This window comes from Ictidomys tridecemlineatus, chromosome 1 (genome assembly GCF_052094955.1).
Source record: "Ictidomys tridecemlineatus isolate mIctTri1 chromosome 1, mIctTri1.hap1, whole genome shotgun sequence".
Classification (NCBI taxonomy): domain Eukaryota; kingdom Metazoa; phylum Chordata; class Mammalia; order Rodentia; family Sciuridae; genus Ictidomys; species Ictidomys tridecemlineatus.
The window spans coordinates 177,664,797-177,690,878 of record NC_135477.1 but is presented as its reverse complement, the minus strand read 5'-3'; the positions used below and the strand labels follow the sequence as shown (position 1 = coordinate 177,690,878).

Here is a 26,082-nt window from a genome sequence, read left to right as displayed (position 1 = left end):
TTTCTCCAAGAACTTTTCTTTTGTGCGAAGTTTGTTGGCATATTTGGATGCTAGAGACTTTATCTCACAGATGCCATGAAGATCAATGGGACCAGTAATGCTCACTGGGCAGACACTTTCCATTTCAGGCCTTCCTCAGCAGGGAACCTCTGGAGACCTCCCTAGTGGGCCCTCTTTGGGGACTGGGAGACTGCAGGTGCTGTCTAAACCCTCTATCGCTGCAGCACAGAAGTGGCAGAATTAGCCCATTTATTGTCCCGTCCTTAGACAGTGAACACATGGCCAGGATCAACAAGGATTTGTTGAGTGTGTTCTATCTGCCTGGCATCATAATGGGTGCAGTGGGAACAATGGTGAGTGACAACAGTCCAATTTGCAACCTCAGATTGTTGACAATCAAGAGAGAGGGACAGATAACTAATCAGCCAGGTACCTAATTATAATCCACAATCTGGTTATGAAAGGAAAACTCAGAGAGTTTATGACAGTTTGTGACAGGTGTCCTACTCCAGCCTGGGGGTGGGTGGATGAGATCAGGGAGGACTTTTCCCATCAAGTGGAGTTTAAAGCAAATTTTGAAGGAAGAATAGACATTAATAGGCAATGGGTAACAGGATATACATAGGCAGAGCCTCCTTAGAAAAGGTGAGAGGAGTCTCAAATGAGAATGGTGATGGTAGGAAAAGAAGATGGTCCCCAGCAGGAGCTGACAGACTCTAGTGGGTCTGATGAACAGTGGGAGGCCAGATCTTCCAAATAATATGAAGCAATGTGATCTCTATTTTAAAGACCAGGGGAAGCCCCCCCGAGGGAGCTCAGAAGGTACAATACAAGTACAATGGTCCAACTGCTACTTCAAAATGATGGAGCTAGTCGCAAGATGCAGAAGTGATTGGCAGGGTTGAGTGGGTGTAAGGAGAAGAGCTGGTGTTCTCACAAGGTTCCAGGAGAGAGCTGAGGGTGATTGGATGGGGTGGCAGCTGTGAACACAGGGTAGGGAAGATGGAGAGAGATTCAGAAGGTAAATTCACCAGAACACCATGATGCCTAATGCATCTGTCAGAATGATGGAGAAGAAATAAAGGTGTGGCTGGAAGCTACATTGCTTTGATATAACAGCAACAACAACAATAATAAAATCTTCTCATCTGCAATTTTCTTTCTTCTCAAGATAGGTGTTTTTCAAAAAAAATGTGAATACTCATGCTAATTGTAATCCAGTTGGATCCGTTACTCCTGAGTCCCAATTCAGCAATTACATAGGACAAAGAAGCATCATAGAAATACCTGAGTTTGGGAGTCAGGAAGTCTGAAGTCCAGATTCTAATAGCCTTGGGTAGTTATTTCATCTTTTTTTTTTTTTTTTTTTTAAGTGGTGCTGGGGATTGAGCCTAGGATCTTGTGCATGTGAGGCAAGCACTCTACCAACTGAGCTATACGCCCCCAGCTCCTGTCATTTCATCTTGCTTATACTTGTCTCACCTGTAAAATGGGCCATGTTTACTTCACAAGTTAGTTGTGAGGGTTTCATAAATGGTGTAAGCTCTTCAGAATATGCTAACTGCTCTGTGAAATTAGTTCATTTCTATGACTCCAAAGTTGCTCCTTTGGCGGGGGGCTATAAGGAATTCCCTAAACCTCCATGACAGAGCCTGTCAGATTATACACAAGCTGGCCTTGCCTGCACCAGCCTGCACCCCTTCCTTCTTCCTCCCTCCTCTTCAGCCATGTCCAACTTCCTTCTGTCTCTGGACATATCCTGCAAGGTTCTGTCTTAGCGCCTTGGCAGAACTGTTTACTTTCTGGAACATACTGGATCTTTCCACAGCTGGCATCTTCTCATTGTTCAGGTCTCAGTTCAGATGTCATTCTCTCAGTGAGTCCTTTCCTGTCTACCCATGAAATACCCCTCTTTCAATCTAGATTCCGTCACCTCTCCATCTTTTGTTTATAGCCCAAGTTGCTACCTGAAGCTGTTATGTTAATTCACTTCCCAGCTTCCTGTCTTCCCCGACTACAGTGCAAGCAACAAGAGGGCAAGTATCACATCTCTTTGAAATCCCTGATAGCCCTAACAGCAGCATATAGCCACAGAGGATCCCCAACAGATAAGTGCTGGATGAAGAAATGAATATACGACAACCACAGGCACTACAAGAGCTCAGTTCTCTCTGCCGGTGATCCAAAACCCCGTTGGCTACATGAGGACGCTGGGGAGCACTTTCTTAGGTAAACCAAAAATAAATCAATCTTCTTCATAATTTTGCCTCAGGTGACAATTTCCCACTCTGGGCTTTCCCAGCAGGAAAAAAAAAAAAAAAAAGCTACTCACAGATATAACTCCAAGTATTGATGCTGGGTTAATTTCCCTTCTGAGCAGTGACACTCTCAAATGCTGCATCCCTAGCATACCTGGTCAGCTTTGGCTTTGTGGAGGCTCCATTGTCGATTTCTTGGAGACCAGTGGTTGCTGAAATGGCCACATGTTGCCTGGACCTTAAAACCACCCCTAAGGAGTCCACTTGCATTTAGCATAGCATTGCTCCTTTCTCTTGCTCCTCCTCTTCTCTCTTCTAATTTCTTGAAATAGACTGAAGTATAGCAATACACAACTCACAATGACTTCCTGGGTGAATCCAACACACCCTGGGTGGCATCATAAAGCACAAGGAATGCAATAATTTCCCTAAACCCAGAGAGATCTGGGGCCTTGCCACGGTGGACTCTGTACACAACAGCACGGAAGCCAGGTGTGGGTTTGCCGGACAGGAAGGTGAGTGTGGGGTGGTATTATCACCCCATCAGTAAGCCTCAGCATTTGAAAAACACCATCCTGGTTTATGTTCTGGTGTGAAGCCCATTCATGTACTTGCTCAGTCTTAGATTTTCTATGATTTATTTAGACTATTTTGGTCTAGAGAGACTGTGATATGAACATAATCAATTGGAAGTTATGTACCACGAAGGCATTGTGCTAAAGCTTTAAGAGCACACGTTTTATAGGCATAAAATTAAATGGTTAACATTTTTAAAGCCTTTGGAATATGTCGGGTACTTTAACATGGATTAGCTCATTTAATCTTCAGAAGAACCCTAGGTGGTAAATACTAGTATAACTTTATTTTATAGGTGAGGAAACACATTGTAGAAATTAGGAAATTTACCCAAGGTCACACATCTAGACTGTGGCAATCCAGGATTTAAGCTAGGTGTTTCTCTCTCTCTCTCTCTGTCTCTCTCTCTCTCTCTCGTCTCTCTCTCTCTTGTGTGTATGTGTGTGTGTGTGTGTGTGTGTGTGTGTGTGTGTGTGTAAGTATGTATGTCTCTCTTCCTTATAGGAGTATAGTTTTTTTCTCTGTTACTAAGGATTGAACCCAAAGGAACTTTACCACTGAGCCACATCGCCAATCCTTTTAAAAATTTTTTTGAGACAAGGTTTCACTAAGTTGCTTAGGAACTTGCTCAGTTGCTGAGGCTGGCTTTGAACTTGTGATCTTCCTGCCTCAGCCTCCTGAGTCACAGGGATTATAGGTGTGTACCATCACACCTAGTTACAAGTCCAAATTTTAACACTCAACTATTTTGCCTGGCTTACCATCTTGTTCTACCACTTACTTGCTTTGAGACCTTGGATCTCTAAGCCAAACTTTTCTAATTTGAAAAAATGACAATGATTATAGGATTTATTTCATAGACTGTTTGGAGGTTAGTGCAGCAGGGTACTTGACTTATGGTACTTGCTTAACAAAGTATGATAAATATCCATTGTTGTTACTTTATGCAAAGCTATAATTCACATTCTACTGTTGATTCAAAGGCACAAGCCTCTTTTGGGTGACTGTAAGTATATTTGGAAGAGAATACAAGTAATATAAAAAGAGCAATGCAGACTAGAAGACCAAGCTGTCAGGTGAATGTGAGCCCAGGCCCTTCCCCTAAAGCCCAATGCTCTGTTGTGCCCTACTGCTCCCCATGCTGCAGGAAGGCACAGACACAGAGGGTCATCTATAGAGATTCCAGTGGCATCCACTGAGCCCAAAGTGCAATTTTAGGAGAATTCCACCATAGCAGGAAAAGTCACACATTGTGAGCAAAGAAGAAACACAGAAGGTATATGATACACGAGGCAGGATAATGGGGTCCAAAGGTAAAAATGCAGGATAAACAGGACCAGAATGGGCCTTGAAAGTTAAGCTGTGGACTTTGGGTCACACATATAAGTAAATACAACAACTGAAGATTTTTTTAATAGGGCAGAGAGAAAATGACAAGTGTTTTCAGAAATAATTTACATAAAAGGATCGTGGAAGATGGAGAAGTCACTTAGGAGGTTTCTGGAGAAAACAGACAGAACATAAAAAGAGGACCAAAGAGTTAAGCCCAATAACAGGAATAAAAGCTATGAGACAAATGCAGGTCAACTGCTGAACACCAGGTTCCGGGTGGGCGAGTGCCACCTCTTGAGGCCAGGTGCTATTCAACTTCTTCCAATGCCTGGGCCTGGAAACGTGACAAGTGAAGAATGATCTCTAATACGTTGCTCTCCACCTGCTTGGACCTTGACAAATATGCTGTGTCCTTGTGATCATTCTTATTTTGTACAGTACCTATAGAAGCTTTCCTTTTATCAGCTCAATAAAGAGGCCCTCTCTAGCTCTAACGAGGAAAATTTAAAGTCATAAGAGGTGCAGCTGGGACAAGGATGAGTATCTTTCCTGGGGAATCTTTACATTTGTGAAGATTTACTGGGACATACCAAATGCACATCCTAGGTATCCTGAGATTCTTGGAGAAATGGCTGTCAGAATTGTCATCTCTTACCTTATTGTCATATCAACAGGTGAGCTGCAGCTTCTGGTTGCTAATTTGATAGGGGGACCCCGCATTCTCGCTTTTCAAAGGAAACTTATAGACTGAATTATCAGAGCCCAGATGAAATCCAGTTAATAGCTGAAATTGCTGTTTTCTTTAGTGTGTTGCCTTATCTCTTTTTAACAAGCCTTACTTACCAGGGTAATTGCACTGAATTCAATCCATTATCTATGGATTAATTCATTAGGGTGGTTTAAACTTTGGGAAAATGGATGGGTTTTAACAGTCCTCCCCTCAATTCCACAAATTGACACTGTAAAACAAGTCTGTGCCATTTTTATGGAGGCTCCAATTCATGAAATAAAAATCAATGAAGACATTTCCTTTCCAAGCCCGCATGTCATTGTTATGCTCCCTCGGTTGCATGGAAAGCCTTTGGGTAAAAGAAGGACAACTCTAATCAGGGAGAGAGTCATTGTCTTCGGGAGAGCGTGAACGATGTGTTTCTGGGCCAGTACCCTCACCACTGTGGCAACCCCTCGTGTGGTTGCCTTCGGGGACGGGGATGTAGCTCCACAACCAGACAGTCCTTGTCAATCAGGGGGCTGGTGTCAGGGAAGTGCCCAGAAACCTGGAACGTGAAAGTGGGATGCCCCTCCTGAAAGGAGAGTGAGAGCGAGATGCCTTCCCCTTGGGCTGACGACATCTTCTTTGAGGGATTCTACTTGGACAGCTTGGGTTATGAATAGCCCTGGGTCTTCTACAGGGATGCAGCTGGCTCTATCAAGATCACTGGGGCTTTAAAAAGAGTAACAATTCCCTTGGCCCCATTCCCTAGAATTTGTAATTTTGTATATCTGAGCTAGTGGCCAGAAATCTTTATATTAAAAAAACAAACAAACAAAAAAACCACAAAGCTTCAGGTGAATTACATGCAAAGTTCAAACAGACTTGGTCATGTTTCCATTTTCTATTTAAAAAAAAAAAACAGCCACTTAATGAAATGAGTAGGGAAGCCTGGAACTGTTTTCTATACAACACCATCAATGACTGTAGTTTATTAAATACAGCTAGCAGCCTGGGAGGCGGTGATGAAGACAAGAGCACGAAAATGACATGGCCCTGTCCAGCCAGAGACCCTTTTATGTATCTGAAGGGCTCTGCCTGCCACAGTGGTCTTCTAATCTTATTCCAAGAATGGTTTAAAAAAAAAACCCTGACAGTTTACCTCAATTTGTGAAAGATATAGGAATATTTTTAATGGAAGTTAAAAATTGCAGAAACATGAAGTCATAGTTTTAAAACTTGCCTTCTGAAGACACTCTCCTCCTTTACTGTGTAGTAAACTCAGGGCCTCACTTCTGAGGAGTAGAATGGGACAGAAGTACCAGAAGGTCATGTAGGATGGGCTAGAGCAGAGTTCCTCTTTCTCTCCTACCGTGGAGAGCAGGCTATCATGTCACAGGGATGCTCAGCATCCACGCAGAGACCCCAACAGGGAAGCACTCAGCCAGCACAAACTTGCCAGCCATTTTAATCAAGCTACCCAGGAAAAAGATCCTCCAGCCCCAGTGCTTCAGTCTTTTTTATGCTGCTGTAAGAGAGTACCGCCTAGACTAGGTAATTTATAAAGAAAAAAAATTGTACAGTCCTGGAGGTTGAGTATTACAAGATCCAGGGGCCTACACCTGGTGAGGACCTTTGTGTTGAATCATTCATGGTGGAAGGCGGAAGGGCAAGAGAGTGTGTGAGAGAGAGGGAGTGAGAGGAGACTGATTTCTCTTTTATAACAACCTGCTCTAGTGATAATTAACCCACTCCTCTGATAACATCATGAGTCCCTCAGGAACATAGAGCCTTCAATGGCCTCATCACCTCTGAGAGGTGTCACTTCTCAATATTGTTGCTTTGGGGATTTAGTTTCCAACACATAAACTATAGGGAAGGGGGCAATTTCAAGCCACAACACCTAGTAAAACCTTCACACAACTGCAGCTGTGGCCAACACATTGTGAAAGGTGTGGAGCCAGAACTGTCCAATGAATCCACCTCCAAATCCCCAATCTATTTAAAAAAAAAAAGTGTGAGCATTGTGAAATGTTTACTATTGTTCCAAACCATGAAACTTCAGGGTAATTTGTTACACAGCAGTAGATAACTGATATACCTGAGAAGACTTTCCTTATCTTTTAGCCGTTTTTGCCTCTACCTTTCTTTGTTCCTTATCTGAGGTACACAGACACATAAAAATTATCACACAAATATTAGAAAATATTTCATAACTCACATTGTTGTATGTATCATCTTCAACAACACACAAAAAAACCTCAATGAGTAGTGTTTAATAGCATTTTGGATGGCTTTGTTGAGGTGGCAAGTGCTAATAAAACAGCTAAAGTCATCGTAGACTAAAATAAATCTGAATAGAAAGATAGGTCACAACCAGGTTTTGTTCTACAAAGTCATATCATAGCATGTAGAAGCAAACCTGTTGGTAGTAACAGGCAGCTGCAGTAAGCAGAGTAGGAAGCCATCTCATTCGTCGCTTTGCAAACACGCCCCACAAAGCAAATTCAGAACTGCATGGGCTGAGAGGAGCGCAGAGTTGAGATCTAAGCTAGCATCCACCTTAAAAAGGAGAGGTGAGGGTCTCAGGTCTGGTAGCGGCCATGATTCCTGGGAGAGATTTGATAAATGAGGCCTCAACTATTGGTGCATGGAAAAGGAGCAAATAACTCAGAATTAGACTGAAAGAAGTGATGAGCTTGGAGAAGAAGGAGCAGTTTCTCCATGAATCAGGGCGAGTGTGAAGGCAAGAAGTAGCTATCTCCGTGGTTCTCTTTTCTCTGTTATGCAAGTGCAGATCAATCTCTCAACTGAGTGCTCAGCAAGCAGAGTATGGGATTTATCTTGTCATTCCCAGCAAATATTCTGGGGCCAAAGTCCCAGGTTAAATGAACACCATTGGCTCCTGCTTAAGTGAGGCTCCTGAATCCTGAAGTCTTTACTAAGAGAATCGACATATCTGAGACTCAGAATACTCTTTTCCACTGGATGAGTTACTTGTTATCTTAGGATTTCTGTCTTTGGGAGGTAAGAAGTGGTATGTAGGTTACACAGCCCATAATAGTCACTAAAATGTGAAAGTTACCTAACTTTTCAATAATTACTGAAAGGAGATAGATTCTGTTGAAGTGTAATGTGGTGGGGGAAATCAACCAAAACAAAACAGATTAAACAGCTTCTGCACTAGCATCCCTACCCAACAAATCACATGCACATATCTCTAACACACAAACATATCACTAAGATACCCAACCAAAGCACACATGGCCAACCACCATCATCATCAATATACACTAGTAAAATCAAAGCACATCCACACAAACACACATCACAAAAGGTAGGTGTGGATACCGGGAACTTGTTTATCTAAAGGCATTCAAATTCAGTAATTTTTTTAAAAAGTCACTATGCTGGCTAAATAAAATCCTGTTGGACACCACATAGCCTGCAGACTGCCAGACTGTAATAATGTCAGCTTTGGTAAATATAAGGGTAAGAAATGTAACAGTGTACTGGCTAAACTGACTGGAGGTGATAAATTTGAAAAAAAGTAAAAAATTTAAAAAATAGTAATAATCACTCTCACGTGTTCTTTGAAATGATAAAGTGTAACCAGACAAATGGGAAAAAGGGATTCACTCATCCCTGATAATTTCCTGTAGAAATTATGTAATTGAATAAAGCAGGACAAAGAAAGGAATAATTTGTAGAGCTCAGAATAAAAACACAAAACCAGAGCCGTCTTCCTTTTTATAGGAGGAGGAGGAAACTTTTCTGTTGGTCTTAATGATCCACATTCAAAGCAGTGGGTTCTGGAACAAATAAGCACTGTCTTTGTGGTTAGCAACCCCAAAGTCAATCTCATACTTCTACCTTCATAGGCAGACACTTACAGAGCCATCTTGTTCTCGGGGGACAAGATTTGAAGAGAATTATTTTTAAAAATGCCTGTTTGGACTGAAGTTGCGGCTCAGTGATAGAGCACTTGCCTAGCATGTGTGAGACACTGGGTTCAATTCCCAGAACTGCATAAAAATAAGTGAATAAAATAAAGGTCCATCAACATCTAAAAAACAATTAAAAATGCCTGTGTTGTTTACCCTAACATAAATACAATTATATAGTTTGTATTAAAAACAACAGCAAAAAATAGGTAGCTGTGATAAGACATTGATGCTTAAATTTAACATATGCTTAAATTTCAACAAGACAGGAAAGAGGGAAGTACCATAAAGTAAAGCTATAAAACACTGCACAGATGATATAAAGATGAGATGGAGAAAGCTGGTCTCTGATCAGCTGATCCAAGTGGAATACACACACAGCAAGTTCTCCCTGAAAACATTCTCTCTCCATTGGCTGCTCTGCTTTATCCTTGGAAACACTAGTGGAAGCCATGGCTGTGTGTACAAGTGATTTTCAAGTGTACAATGGACTCAGAGCAGGAGCATGCCTCATGCTGGGACCCTGTGCTAGGACTTGAGGCAGCTCCATTTCCTCCTGATCTCACTCTCAAAGCTAAACAGGGGAGCAGATGGAAATTGGTCACAGGTAGACATTTACTGAATCTCAACTCATTGTTTTCTCCAACTCTTCTTTTAAAAATTATTTTTTGAAGGCAATAAGGTTTTTAAAGCATGACAGTTGGTGCTGCTGATTTTTCTGTTGTTTTTTTGTATGATTTTTATTTCTCAGTGCTTGTATTCCAGAGGTTTCTCATAGGCTCATTTATTTTTTGATAATAAAATCATGTAAATGGAATAAAAAAGGTTATAATTAATTTCCCAATTTCACTCATTTTGCTTGAATTAATACACATAAATTGTAATTATGTTACAAGTGGACACACTCCCATAATCTTATTAAGATCCAGTAAACACACGCTGCTATCAGTGGAAGCTCTCATGAATATACACGTAGATTAGCCTGAACATTTATCTTTTAATATTTTTAGAATACAGTCAGAACTTTTTGAAAGAAGCGAAAATGAGGCCAATTCTCAAATTTCCTTTGCCTAAGAATTACTCAAGGAATTCTGTTGAAAATGCAGATTAACAGCTCCAATCCCAGACATTCTGAATTCATCAGCCTGACATAAGGCCTTGGGATCTTCATTTTTAAATAAGCACCCTGGGTGACTTTGATGCAAGTGAGCCACGGCCATGCTTTGGAAACAGCTTAGATCATCAGACGTACTTGCTAACCACATACCTGCCTAGGTCCCTTGTAGGGATATTCAAAGAAACGAGGCGAGTCTTCACCTATGAGATCTCCTGTGCTTACATGGCCTGGCTCCATTTCCACACCTAACCAGAGAAGGGGGACTGGAAAACTCACATCCAGGCCGTACAGCAGCGGTTCCATTAACACCCTTGCATGGCAAAGAAGGTCACACTACCTGGCCCTGCTTACCTTTCCCTGTATCTCCTGCCACTATCCCCATTCTACTGATCTCCTCATCTTAAGGTCTTTGAGTGTGACGTGCTTTCCCCAGACCTCACCATGGCTTCTTTTAAGTCATTTCATTTTCTGCTCAAATGTCATCACTCCTGCAGAGCTTTCTCTGACAACCCAATCTAAAGCAACAACAGCAGACAGTCTCCAAAGACATCCTCCTGTTTTATTTTCCTCACAGCAAATACCATTATCTGAAATGATCTGATTCATTCATTTATGCAATGATTGCTGGTCCTCCCAATAAAATCCATTGAGACCTTGTCTTTCTTCTTCACGTTGTAGACTCTACTCCCAGTACAATATCTAGCACACATAATTACTTATTAAATATTTGTTGATTGGATGAAAGGATAAATGAATGTCCAAAGTCTTTTGCACCCTGATGCTCTTCTTACTTTTTAGTGTTGATATCAGGATCAGCAAGAAATTGGATGTATAAGGGATGTAAAAATCTAAAGGGTTCATCAATGCAAAACATTCTTACACCTTTGTCATCTTTAATTATTCAGAGCTGCATGTGAATGGAGACATTATCTCTCATATGGGAGAAACCAGAGAGTTCTTTTCTGTTATTTAGGGGTTAGTGAAGGATGGGAAAACCAAAAATAACATGTGAAGTTAGACCAGACCTCTACATTTCTTTCCAAATCAAAGATGAAAAAATACATTTCTTCTCTCAAGATTGCTTCTCTTAAGAATGGAAAGAGGAAGGGAGGCTATATGTATAATGTATATACATTATATATACATATATATAATAATAGGGCTTTGGGGGGGGGCAGGGAGGGAGGAAGAGAGCAAGATAAGGAGGGCAGGTGAGGAACTGGGGAGTAAAACTGACCAAATTATGTTATATGCATGTATCAATGTGCCACAATGAAACTCACCACTGTATATAATTAATATGCACCAACAAAAAAGAATAAATTGAGAAGAGAACTATAACGGTATACTCTAATAGCTTTCTCATTTACAAATATCCACATTTCAAGTGAGGCAAAGCTAAATTCCTAGCACATTTTCAAAGGACACAATTTTTTCATAGCGCATGTTGAGTTCAGTTCTGGACCAAAAAAAAAAAAACCACTTAGACGCCCACAACCAACATTTGGACCAAACATGATTTGAGTTAGATGCTTACTTAGATCCACATCAACATTATTAAAAAGGAAGATGTACACCCTCAACCTAGTCATAAGCTGAAAAACAAACAGCCTATGGGTGGGCTTTGGTCCTAGAGTCATCCACTGATTTTTTAAAGTGTTTTGCAGTCAACTATGCTGGACTAGGAATGAAAGCTACTGCAGCCGCAAACTGAAAAGCCATGGCTGGAGGCCTGCTCCTTGGGAGTGGATGGCTCTGATTCCTCTCTCCTGCACTCCCCACAGCTGTGCCCTGTCCTCCTGGTGTACACCGATTACCATTATTACAGAGACACTTCCCTAATTGCTTGCGCCATTGTCAGATCCGAGGGCAGCTCAGAATTAGCCGCAGATGCTCAGGCTGCCCTGCATAACCAGCCACCCGGCCGACGGCTGACCTCAGAGAAGGTTAACAGGCATTTATTGACTCTTCACATTTAGCACAACCCTACTCTTAAAACACATACATATATTCATTATTAATCATACTGTGCTTCTAATTCTCCCAAAGAGATTTCCTCCGAGTCTACAGGCACAAGCTCCAGATCAGGATGGACCACATCAAGGGGAGGGGTGGAGTTTGAATTTCCATCCATCACCATGAAGCTGTCAGTCCCACTCGTTTTTGAAAAGTCAGAGTGAGAGGAAAAGATCCTGAAAGGCCAGTGGAAACAGCAGCAAAGACAGAGTGAGCAGGGTTGCCTAAGTTCAAGGCCAATAAGAGCAGTGGAACAAAACCATGGGGGCAGTTTGTCTGAGTCCAGTCTATCAAAGACACCACATTCATGAAGTGCGTCTTTTACTATTAGTGTGCCAGTGCTTCAGTTGGTCTAAGAATTTTACATATAAAATTTATTTTAATCCTCAAGGCAATCATGAGTACTAGTATCTGTGTTAGTCAGCTTTTCCACTGCTGTGAGCAAATGACCCTTCCAGAAAAATTTAAAAAGAAAAAATTCACTCTGGGGCTCATGGTTTCAGAGGTCTCAGTCCACAGACAGCCAGCTGCATTCCCCAGGGCTCCAGGTGAGGCAGAACATCATGGTGGAAGAGTGTGGCAGAGGAAAGAAGGTTAGAACATAGCCACCAAGAAGCAGAGAGAGACACTCCCCTTCACCACAGACAAAATATCTACCCCCAAAGCCATGCACTTGGAGACCTCTCCAGCCATATCCTACCTGCCTATAGTTACCACCCAATTAATCCATATCAGTGGATTAACACACTGATTAAGTTAAAGTTTTCATAACCCAATCATTTCACCTCGAAGTTTGTTTGCATTAACTCACACGTGAGCTTTTGGGGGGCACATAAAATCTAAACCATTGCAGTACCTTATGTCTCTATTTTTATAGATGAGAAAGCACAAGCTCAGGGCTTGTGTTAAATAAGAACAGAACCTGTTTGAAATCACAGAGCTCGCCACTAGTAGTAGGATGATCCTTCTATTCCAGTTCTACTCCAGAGACCACTCCTTGAGGGCCTTCTATAATTCTGTCATTCCCCCTATAGGCCCAGCATCATAGACAAGGGAACAAGCTCCACAGAATTCCATGCCTTTCTGAAAAGACTGGAACCTGGCACACTTGATAATTAGTGAAGAGAGATCATTAATGTAGCCCCAAAAGGCAAAAAGGCAATGGTGTAAAGCTGCTTCTTGCATTGAGCCATGCAAAAGTCCTTTTATCCTGTTATTGGTGACATCATATTAAGCAATAGTGTCAGGGAAAAGAAAAAAAGGAACTACCTGCCAACTAATTTCAGAATTAAAAAAAGCCAAGAAACACAAATGAAGTTAGATTTCTGGAGCCTCCTGAAAGCCTTGAAGACCCCAAATACTAGGCAGCATTTTGGTGAGGCTCCCACATGGAACTAGTTTGCACCATGACATCTATCCCAACTACTGTTTCAAAAGGGGTTGTTCTGTGCTCAAAGACCTGTCTGCTTCACTAATTCACCTAAACTGCCTACTGCTATACAGGTGAACCCTTAGACTCCTAGTGTAGAACCTCTTTTAATTAAGGCAAAGGACACCTTCATAAAGGTTAAAGACTATTAAAATGACCACCAGTGACAGATGAGGGGCAGAGATGGAAAGCCTATAGCTGAGAACATAAAAACACAGTTTGTTCAACAAAAAGTGTGGAAATCGATGGCCTAAGAAAGTAGGTGGACTCCAGGTCTCAGCTTCCCAAAGCTGGATAGTTGGACAACTGCTCTGCTTTGCTCTATGTATGCCCAGACTTGAACTTGTAAGTAGAGTAAGTGGCTGCACAATTCACAGGCAGCCTGTGATGCTGACCCAAGCTGCATATTAGAATCACTTCACAAGTTTAACAAAACGCTCACCCTAGCCAAAATAAATGAGTGAATCTGGGAACGGATCCAAGAAGAGGTCTCCAGATGATTCAAATGCATCTCCAGCATTGATAGCCACTCACTGTTTAGGAGGATGAGGGCACACGTATGAAGAGAGGGGTTCATCTAAGGGATGATTTGGAGCATGTTCTCCAAAGTCAGGCTTCCAGGGTTCAAGCACCAGCTCTGCCACTCAAAAGCCACCATGGATGACCCTGGACAAGTGATTTTATTAAACTCTAAGCTAGTAATGGAAGAAAATTAAAGCAAGGGATGCATGAAAAGGGCTCAGACTGCTAATTGCTCAATAAATGATAACCATTATTATCACCATCACATGTTGCTGACAGCATTGATTCCCATTTGTGGGACAGGTAATTAGGGAGAAGTTTTGTCACAGGCCTCCTCAATAAAGTGTCACTTCAACCTTCAATCCAAAGCATGCAACATACTGAAGCAATGATATTTAAGAAGCAATCTCAGGATCTGGGTCCATCACAAAATACTGCAAAGAACAGATGGTGGGCAGGCACCAGGTCCTGTCTTGCTAAGGTGCAAAAAGCACACATGAACTAAATTAATTAATTTCTTCATTCAGAATGTTTACAGAGAGTTCTCTATGCAGCAAGCATCCTTCCACGACTATCTTCCACTTGAATATTCAACAACAAGCAAACAGACCATTCAGATATGGACTCCATGCTAAGGTGTTAGAGGTGAATGGGTAGGAGACCCATGCAACATACCCACAGGAAGAAGAGGTGAAACATGAATCTCAAAAGCGTGTCTCAAGTGTCAGCTGCTAGAACAAAAATTAATATAGAGCAAGTAGGTAATCAATATTTGCTGGTAGCAGTTTGGTAATTAGTGGACTAAAACTATATACTAAATTTTTAAACCTTTAAAAAAATTTTTTAAATAATTTAAGACCCAGTAGAAGTTGCAAATATAGTACAAAGTTCTCATGTAGCCTTCACTCAGCTTTCTCCAAGATTATTTTACAGAACTACAGTGCAATATCGAAGCCAGAAAACTGACACTGGTATAAATACTATTAAGCAAAGCACAGCCCTTATTTGAATTTCACCAGTTTTTACATGCACGTTTGTGGGTGTGTGCATGAGTGTGTGTGTGCAGTATCACAAAATTTTCATCCCATGACTGTATAGTAATTCTAAAATACAGATAAAATATGTAAAAAAAAATAGCATCTTAACATGACACAGTTTGCGCAGGGAAGAAATAGTAAATTAAAACGGGAGCACCTACTGAAAAAACATTAGAGCCTAACACTGGCAGCCCTGCTCCAACTGAAGTTCAGAGCAATCTTCATGGAATGTTTATAACAGATTATATCACAAAGCTTAAAACTGAGAGTCGCATTTGTACAGGCACAAGGGAGAGAGGTAGGTAAGCAAAAATGCAAACAAGATCATCATCATGGAAGGTTTCCCACAGAACAAATGCTCAGGCTAAGTCAGAAGCACAGGAAACCTACATTCTCAAATGTTTCAGGGAGTGGAAATAAATTAAAAACACAAATGTGTCTGGGAAAATTCTCGGCTCATATAAGCATGCATTTTTATGTCAGAGTGAAACACAAGAAGAAGAGAACAATCACAGTTTGTTTTCTCATTTTTTTTTATCATAGCATCAAGAAATGCAGCTCTCCCTCCCCTTGTTCCTTCCCTTATCTCTTTGGAAATAATATCACAAAAATTGAAGATCTGATTTCCTTAATACCCTTGCAGCCCTTTAAATGAACGCATACATGCTCATAATTACAAGTAAGGCATTTGCTATTTTGCATCAGTGGAATTTAAGAAATTAAAAACCAAAAGGGGGTTTTCAGGAACACAGCAGAATTGCCTTTTTAATAATAGATTTGGCTCCTCTAATCCATTCTTAATCTAATTAAGACAATGAAAAGCATTGGGCTGCCATCTCAGAAAATGGCAAGGATGCTATAAACAGAGGGCAATAAAGTGATCAGTTCACACCCCATCAAATTTACTCACAGTCTGAATAACTGTTCTGATTTCCTGTGTTACATTTTTACAATTTAACAAACGTTTTCATTGGATTTCTACCACTTCATCTTCTGATCAGGCACAGGCTGCAGGACTTTTTACTTCTGGAAAGCATGTTGTATCTGGTGAAGCAACACCCAGTGTGTGATTATGGAACCCTACAAATTGAGGCTAACATCTCCAATAAGCAAAGATAATAATTAAGTGGTAAACCTTTGGCATTCAAAACAGCAACGGTGTTATTAATACCCAAATGGGCACCAAAACAAACAGCATTGATGGAATTTAATTAAATGATTTTATGATTGTGTATTCTTTGCAAGCTCAGATGATTACACCGGTTATCCTTCGATGAGCACTTAAATCTGGAAGCTAAGATTCTATCTAATAGCCTTTTGCTCAGACATTTCTTAGGGAAAAAAAGGTAGGATTTTTTTTCCTCTATTGAAAATAGAACTGGGAGAATGGAGAAAAAAATGAACTTGTTTTAGCTTCTGTTCCCACCATCAATATGAGAAATGTGAAAGGTTTGAAGTTTTGGATTAATGGGGGAGTGTTGTTGCCATTCCTTTTTTGGGGGTGGTAATACCAGAAATTGAACTCAGGGGCACTCAGCCATGAAGCCCCATTCCCAGCCCTATTTTGTATATTAAATATTTAGAGAACAGGGTCTTACTGAGTTGCTTAGCACCTTGTTTTTGCTGAGGCTGGCTTTGAACTTGAGATCCTCGTGTCTCAGCCTTCCAAGCCTCTGGGATTACAAACTGGGCTCCTTGCAATGCCCCATCGAAGTCTTTTGTGTGGAACACCAACGGGAATATGTGTTATATTTTGAGATTGTAACACAGTGACATACTATCATTTGCTGTGTATTCTTGCAGAAGCAAAAAATACAATGAAGTACTAAAACTAGACAAACAATGAATCAAGAAGTCTGGATCTTAAGATCAAGGATCTGCAACTTGCTAATTACTTGGTCAGAAGCAAAACAAAACAAAAACTACCAATCAACCGCAAAAATAACACCTAGGTTCCAAAAGCTATAATTTCCCAATCAGGGAGATTTGATAAGTACAATACTTACCGCCCACTAATCCTTAAGGAAGAATCATGGTGATGAACAAATATTGCTAAACATCTAGGGGGAAAAAAATCCACTCCACCCCACACTATGCATAGTAACAGGGCGGTCCAGAACAGAAATACTGTTATGATAAAAATTTGTATTAGTTGACAAAATGTATGTTTTCTTCTGAAACAAGATAAAATTGTTTAGAATGTTTATGAGTATTGTCAGACACTCCGTGTAGTTCTCATACATTACAATTCTACCCTTAGATTCTTCATTTGCATAAACATAGCAAATACGAAGGCTGCTGAATCCCCACAGTGAGATAAAGGCAGCATTTGCTTCCAACTGGTGCCAATGAGGACCACGGTGGGCACAGCTAGGAGGTCACCCCCACTTACACTTCGAGAGAGTTTTGGGGGAGAATGAAAGGAGGAAGAGGAATGTGGGTTAGGTGGACTTGGATAAAATGACCACTGTGGGATGTGGCTGGCATGAGCCCTGAAGTGATCCACCTCCATGTGGTGTGCTTAAACCAGCAGCCCCCATTGCTCCTGGTTTAAGCACACCAGCCACATCCCTTAGGATGGACCACATATCCTTGTTCATTTTGATGTGTTTTTCTCTTCCTCCTGCAACTAGGAAAGCCCAGATGGAAAATCTGCTTATTTCCTACAAGTTTTTTTTTTTTTTTTTTTGCCCATGAATTCAACCTGAGAGTTTTTTCTACTTTCCAATTACAAAAGTTAAATATTTCCTCTCTTGTGTTGATCTGTAGACCACATGAATTTACCCTTGCCTTTACAAGTGAAAATGGCAGAGGAATATACTGAGATTAACCAAGGCACAGAAACTCAGGTACCTGGATTCTCCTCCAACTGCCAACACCTTATTGTGTGACCTTGAGACTTTAAGGGGGACCTTGGATTTCTATTTGGGTGAAGGTATGCCCATACACAAAATGTAGAAAAAAAGAATTAGGGCTAAAGTAACAAAGTGACCCACTGTGGGTAAAAAGTGCCTATAGGCAGCTACTATTTACCCCAAAACTATTCATTCATTTTTTGAATGCTGGTGTTCCTGAAGAAATACAGTTTTTTATAGTCAAATACTGTTTGCCAAAGATCAATGTAGTCCTATCATTTAAAAAATCTGACTCATTGGTGGATTTTCAAATGTACTTCTATGCTAAAGTGAAGATAAAGAAGGCAAATGATAAAAATTAAGAATTTCCTCTATATAGAGCTGTTCAAAGGTTTTCAAACTAGTCATCTCTAGTAATTCCCACTTGCATTTTAAAAGAATACTTGGCAGGTTATTTACTTACTGATATTTTCTTTAAAGTTGTATTAAAAATGAGTTGTATTAAATAACACTCATGTATGCACGGAATGCCTGTGCATTTTCTTCCTTCTTACAGGAGGAAAAGGAGCAAGAGGGAGGATGGACATGTTATCAAACTCCACTGCCCTGGCCAGGCAGGGCACAGCTCTGGCTCTCTGTGACCTGGGGCTTAGCTTCCTGCAGCTCCTCTTCTGCAGTAGTGGAAATGGGTTGTCTCTGTGGCACTGCCATGACAAATATTTGACATTGGGGAATCTCAAGTTCAAGTTACCATCTCTGTCCTTTACTAGGTGGATTATTCTAGACAAAGCAAACCTCTCTGGGAGCCTCCATTTCTCTTGTGCAAATGAGCAACTGTACAAAGGGTTATGTATCTCAGGGTGGTTAGAAAACTAAATAGCTGTATACAGAGTATCTGACACAGCCCTGCTAAATCAGAACAGCCACCATTCACTGAACACAGATTCTCCTCCGTGTAGTAGATCTGTGAGCTAAGTAATATTATTATCCTGTTTCATAAATTAGAAAATTAAGACATTTGAATGTTAAGTGATCTGCTTAGGGTTACAGAATAGATGGTAGAGCTAGCATTTACCAAGAACTTGGGTTTTAAGCTTTATTTATTATGCTTAAGCTTAATTTATTATGTTCTTTATTTCATGTTCTTCACACAGGACTTAATAGTTGGTGGTTCCTATTAATTTTAATAATGATATTATTTTTATAACCAGACCTGACTTTTCTACGCGTGTCTCCATCTGCTCAGATCTGCCAACAGGAAATTTTTATTCATAACCCTTTTTGCCTTAGCTGTGGTCCAAAATTTGCAATTATGCACCTAGAACAAATGTTGCTATTTTGGGTACTGGAAACTCTCCAATGGACACTTCCATCTCTGAATAAGCCTCCCTCTTGAAGATTTTCCAAATGCCACCATTTGGAAAACCTTAGACTTGAATGCTGCCACACTTGTCATCTGATGGTCTCATGTCATCTAGGAGGTCAAAGAGAAGTCACATATTAAAGTTCCCCTCAAAACATTCCGCACGTCAGAGATGTGCTACATAAATGTAGCGTGCTTGTAGTCATTGTATGATAACAGTTTGTCAAATACAATTCACTGAGTCCTATTGAAATTAATGAAGGGTGTAAAAATGACAGCTATCTGACATATTTCAAATCTCAATTTGACATTTACAACCTTTTAAAGTTATTTTTAAATGCAGCAGTGTTTAAAATGTATTGAATACATCACATGCCACTAAGTCACTGTTGGATGATCGGGTGTGTAGCCATGGAAATTAACACAGGGCCACTTTCCCTTGCCTTTAAAACAATCATGCAATGTGGACAGATGTAATAGGAAAAAAAATAAGGCAATGTGTCTTCTGAAAATTAAATAAATGCCATCTCTACTTATCTTTTTTTAGGGGAAGGAGGGGAGTTTGCAAGATCATTTCCATGGAAATGAGTGTCTTGATATAAATTCTGCCACAGGTAGGGGTGTGCTTGTGGAGGCCGAGGGAGGGGGGAGTAGAAGGAGAGAGAGCAAAGGACAGTGAGTATAATCTCTGTTTAGGAAGCAACTGTGCTTCTATGAGCTCTGGAGCTGGGGGTGTGCATGCAAAAAAAAAAAAATGCTAGCAGACTCAGACGCTGAAAACTTGGGTTCCAGTCCAGACACCAATCATAAATTGCAAAATTTTTACCTTGGACATGATATTGTAACTTTGTCTTGTGTTTGTGAAGACAAGTAAGCACTGGGAAAAGCTCTTGCAGGTAGAAATATGGATCCATAGAATAAATGTGTATGAAATTGCCTCAGAGTATTTGGAATATGATACAAAATGTAAATTGTTATCATTTTCTATGTTAGAAAGGTTTGGACTCCCCAAAGTTCATACGCTGAAGCTAATCTCTAATATGATGGTAGTAGGTGGGTAAGTTCATGAGGAAGGAGGCTTCCTCAAAGAGATTAATGCCTTTGTGAAAGAAACCCCAGGAAACCACTCTGCCCTTTCTACCATGTGGAGGCATAACAAAAAAGTGCTGTCTATAAAGGCAGCAGCAGGCACTCCCCAGACACCTTAGACTCCCTTGTCCCCAGAAATTTGAGAAATGTATTTTCATTGTTTAAAAGCCACCCAGTTTATGATATTCTGTTATAAGAGTCCAAGTGGACTAAGCCATCCTTCAGTGCCATAGTTAAATCTCCTTTAACTACCTGGGTGCCTGGACTTCATTGACAAACTCTGCTTTCCTCCCAGCATGAACATCCTAACACATTATTGATCCAGAAGGCACAGAAAAGCACAGGGCACAGGTGCTCAGAGAGAGATGCACACTTCTTCTATGGCAGGGCTCCCCACTTCTTCCCTCAAGACCCAACCTCTAGGGAGGTACCCAGATGATCAGACTGAATAGCTGTGTGCATCCCATAGTTCTGTTTCAACCATGGTGAATCCTTCTTGATGTGTTTCATAGTTCGTAGCATGAAAGGAAATCTCCTACTCAAGAAAAAAAAAATAGAGTTACTTATAATGTTAAATGCTACTCTGATCTGATGAGAAGGAGTCAGAGGATGAGTCACAGAGCATTGAGAACAAGAGTGGGGAAATGAGAAGAACCCAGGAATGCCAATCCCCCAGGGTATTAGTGGGAATACCATTGTGAAGAGCAGTGTTTGGTTAGTCCTACACCTATGCCATGCACGCCCAAAGCAGGTGAACACTCTGCTTCTGCAACAATCCATATTAAAGGAACATATTAATCCATATTAAGCCCTGATTCCCTTGGTTTTCTTGGGGATTAGTCTAGGGCTGGGTACACAGTGATAAATTTGATGCATTAACATATTTAGGAGTGATTGCTTTTATTCAGAGAGGGTTTAACCCATTGAAGATTGCTGGTTTAGGAATCTGAGAGGGTGGCAATCAAGAATCAATCACAGATCAGGCTTTTTCTGAAGCCCGCCACCCCAACCAAAAAAAAAAAAAAAAAGATGATACTATGATAGTAACTGACATATCCAATGGAAATGAGCCAGCATGAGTATCCAGAAACATCGCTCCAAGCCTATTTGATAAAGCAAGGAAGGAATTGAACATTTAAAATGCTTCATTCAACTTAGCCTGGCTCAAGCCTACCACTCCAGCTGAATTTGCTGAGAAGAGCAAATTCACAAGAAGCCAGGGCCACTGCCACATGGTAAGAAATTCACATTCTATGTCTAACCTGCTGCCTAGCACACAACTACCCAAAACCTTGGAATCTCCAGAGTGATAAGTATGCTATTGATATGACTGGAAGTAAACAGGGATGGCTTTGGGATAGAGGTTGTTTCCCAGAAAGACCAAGACAGGACTGAAGATTTGGCTGGCTTATCCCTATCCCTAACCTCTGTGGAAGGCAGAGGAACTGAAGGTTGAGTTGATTATTGATCAGGAATGGCCAATGATATAATCAATTTCGTCTACTTAAGGAAATATCCATCAAAACCCAGAAAAGATTTGAGTAACATCTGGACTATGGAGCACATGGTGGGGTTGGGGGACTAAGCTCCTGGCCCCTTCCCTCCTGTACCCTGCCCTCTACAGCTCTTCCAGCTGGTGTTCATCTGCACATGCTTTACAATATCCTGTACAATCAATGGGTAAAAAATAAGTGTTTTCTCAAGATCTATTAGCCACTTTAGGAGATTCATAAAACCCAAGGACAGGGTCCTAATCGCCCTGACTTATACCTGATTGGTTTGGGACACAGGTCCTACAGCCTGGGGCTTGCAAGAGGCACCTGCAGTATGTAGGATGTGGTGTACATGAAGACCTAATTCATGGATCTAGCAAGTTCTGCAGTTAGACAGTGCCAGAACTAAATTACAGAGGACCCAGATGGCATCAGCTAGAGAAGGGACTGCTTGCTCGTGGGGGAAAAGTCCCCACACATTTTGGTGACCAGAGGTGAACTCTTCTGCCTTGCTTGTGTGAACCCAGGATATGGTGCTTTTCTAACCTCTTTATCGAGCAACAGGGGCCTTTCACCGAGCCACAAAAGATTGACCATGGCACAGAGAGCAAGTTGACATTCTCACACAACAATCCCCTTTGTTTCTAGAGCCAGAAAGTCACACTCTTCAAGCACTGTTCACTGTAGTGGACTCTACCTTAAAAAGTACATTTCTAACCCAGAACTCTTTCATTTCTTTTGCCTTCCTTTGCCCTGATTTCTAAATAAAGTTTTTTTGCATCCCTAGGCAAAGATAAAAAGGCTTTAACAAGATATATATATTTTTATTGGATATCCAAATATTATTGAGGTATGGACCAGAAATGTGACTTTACCTGTGTCATCCTGGGCAATAATTTTTCTGATTCTCAGTGTTGTCATTTCTAAAATGGGGGTAGCAATGAGTGACTGGCTGTAAAAAAACATATGAGCCACACTTGGGGTGTAGTGTAGATTGCGGCCCCTGTGTGGTGCAGGACACAATGAGGGAAAGAAACAACCTGTCCCTCCACCTCCTTCAAGCCATTTTCTAAAATTTCAAGATAAGGGTAGCAGATTTACTAATGAATCATGAAGAATTGCCTCACTAATTTAATCCAGGTTTAGAGGGTACAGGTTTCCTCCACTGAAAAACATGCTACTGCCTGTTTAACCAAGAAGAAATGACCCCAGCCACTGAGCAGTAGAGTCACCAGCCCAGTTAGAGTGTGTTTTTCTTCCAAGAGAGGACATTCTGGCGTCCCATCTGATGAGCTCTACACACCTCTCTCCACCGGAGCAATAAAAGGATTTTCAAGAAAGACTGGACACCTTTCCAAAATAAAAAAAAATTATGTTTTGTTTTTTTGAAATCTGTAGGCTCCTGCGAGACACAAAGCAACAAGCTCTAGTCCATTAGCATGACAGGTAGCACTCTTACTAACAACTGCTTTTTACTTCCTCTGACAAATGTGCTTGGTGCCATGGCTGACGTTTGTGTGGTAATCAGGAGTGATGGAGAGGGGACGTCGGCACTGCCGAAAGTGCCCCCCGATTTAATGTGAACGATTTGTCAAACGTGCTGTGATAGCAATGCTGTCAGACCCGGGCAGGGAAGCACTCTGTCATCTTTGCGCCAACCAAGGTCACTTTGGCAAAGAGAGGAAGGCTCTCGCCAATGAAATGCTCCTGTTTATTGGCGATGTACATGGCCTACTTTCACAACTTGTTTCTCCTTCTATTAACAGATAAGCCTCTGAGGGTTTGGGAGACACGCCCCTGGAGACAAGCCTCTGCAAGAGACAGTCCCCTGGTGAGCCACTTGGCATCACTGAGTGCCAAAACCCAGGATGGCAGACGTGAGTGCCAGGGCCCCATGCAAACCAAACACTGCGTGGCCTTGTGCCCGGCTGAGGACAGCTATTGCATATTAGGCGTCTCCAATAAAATGTTGATAATGTCAGATCTGAGCACTGGACTGTGTGCTATGATTTAGTTTCAATTCATAACTTTCCGGGCATCAAATATCTCCTAAGCATCAGAAGACGTGCCCCGTGTGGTGACTGAGGCTGAGTAAATCAATATTTACTGAGATTGCAGAATATACCAGAAATGAATACAACCCTTAGAAATAAAGGCAGGGAAATCTGGTGAAAGGGAAAAGGACTCATGCCAGATATGAACAACTGGATGCCAGGACAGCAATGCATTGGGTTTATGGATAAATGATGTTTTTATAAACAACAACAACAACAACAACAACAACGCAATGATGGAGGATGATGGAAGAGATAGTGAATGAGACCCAAAGGAATGATCACCAGCTGAGTGTGTGCAGGCCAGATTGAACACATGGGCAAAATCCAGATTGCAAACATGTTTTGTTTAGACCTGTCCATGTTAGTCTATGAAGGATACTTATTGTTCTGTTTTAGTTTTTCTCTTTAATTGGTTACTAATGTGTAAATATCCAGGAGCTTTTTGAAAAAGACTTGCATTTTGGATTCTCTGGGAGAAATAGGAGATGATGTGGCAAAGCCGGGTTGCATGCAAACAGCTGCCCCCTTCAGCTGGGCATTCTGTCTCTAGTTTTCCCAGTCCTCAGAGTCTAATGCCAGCTGCCATTTGTCACCGTGTTTGTACAATTACTTTTCTAATAGTAGAGACATTTCTCTCTACCATGTCTCAATCAAAAGGGGCTCGGAGCACTCAACAAAGGACTGAGTGAAGTTTTCTCAGGGGAGACCACCTTGCCTCTCACTTAGTGATCTGCCTGGTCCTACAAATATGGAATCTGTGGCACCCAACCTAGACACCCCACATCCTGTGGGGTGACCATCCTGACAGATTCAGGGAAGAAGCAGTTCCCATCCATGGATACCAGAAAACCTCACTGAAAACAGTCTTATGTGTAAGCTTGAAACATCTGATTTCATCTGAAGATGCTCATCAAACGAAAATGAGACTAAAACAGTATTTTTACAGTATTTTAGAGATGATTAACACCTTTCATATTTGCAGTCTCAGGTCACTTTTGGCACAGGTAGTAACACTATTCCCATGTTGCAGGTTAGTAAACTGAAGCTTTTCAGTTTTCATCACTAGCTGGATGGTAACAGTCTGGTAAACATATTAAATCTAAGTTTCAAAGGCTAGCAGAGCACTAGTATTTTATTAAAGGTTCCTAATTAACTAACTCTGATGCACAGCCAGGGTGGAGAACCTCTCATTTGGTGTTATCCACTGAGGCCCAACCCCCAAAGTGGTATAATTAAGAGGTGGGGACTTTGAGATGTGGTTAGGTGGAAATGAGGTCCTCAGAGTGGGGTCCTCATGATGGAATTAGTGCCCTTATAGAAAGAGACCAAGAGAGCTCTTTCATTTCTCCCGTCTTTATCACCTCCTTCTTTTCCCTATCCCATCTCTCTTCCTTTTTCCTTCCTCTTGTCATTAGAAGGGACACCATAAGCCACAAAGATGCCCTGTCTTTGTCAAGATTCAACCTTACTGGTATTCTGATCTTGAACCCCCTGGTTCCAGAACTGTGAAAAACAAATATCTATTAAAACCACCCAGTCTATGGTATTTTGTTATAGCAGCCTGAGCTGGCTAATGCACTTGGAGTAGGGTTTTCTTCCTCCACCCTCTCCTGGATTAAAGCCCCACAAACACAGATGTCTTGGTACAACGACCAGGGCAGGCAGAAGGACAAAGGTAGAGTGAGGTGATAGAAATCATTTATATTAGGCCTCAGAGGAGTAGACATCTAGTCTAGAGTAAAATTAGGAAAGTTATACTCCATGTATGTATAATATGTCAAAATATATTCTGCTGTCATGAATAACTAAAAAGAACAAATAAAAAAATTATAAACAGCATAAACCCATTTAAAAAAAAAAAGACATGCCTTGGTTGTGCTGTAAGGAATTTCAGATTAGAATGAGTGATTTTCTAAGTAAGTAAATTCAGGAAAAGTCCAGGAGGACCTTTTAACACTATAATTTTCCCTGGGCCCAATCTCTAAGATGGTACCCAAGTATGCATACTTTTCAAAATGTTTCTCCCATGAGCCTGATGTACATTCCCAGTTGACAACTGCTTTAGGAGGTGATAGAAACCCTCTAGCATTCAGAATCTCAGAGAGACAGTATGGAAAAATGGTCAATCAGTACACCTGGTACCTCACTGATGCAGTTACAGGAAGAGGGTGGTGGCTGTACCAAGTGCATACACACTTGTAGTTCCAAACTGAGTCCCCTTTGGAGAGCTGCCCTGGAGTGGATGGCGAAGGTGATCACCAAGTGACGACTATTCTACCCAA

At 41.2% G+C, this 26,082-nt stretch overlaps 1 protein-coding gene across 17 annotated transcripts in view; it reads right to left on the bottom strand.

The window, feature by feature from the left end:
• Tenm2 (teneurin transmembrane protein 2) overlaps window positions 1-26,082 on the bottom strand; it is a 2,558,256-nt gene that overhangs the window by 567,718 nt on the left and 1,964,456 nt on the right. The window lies entirely within an intron of this gene.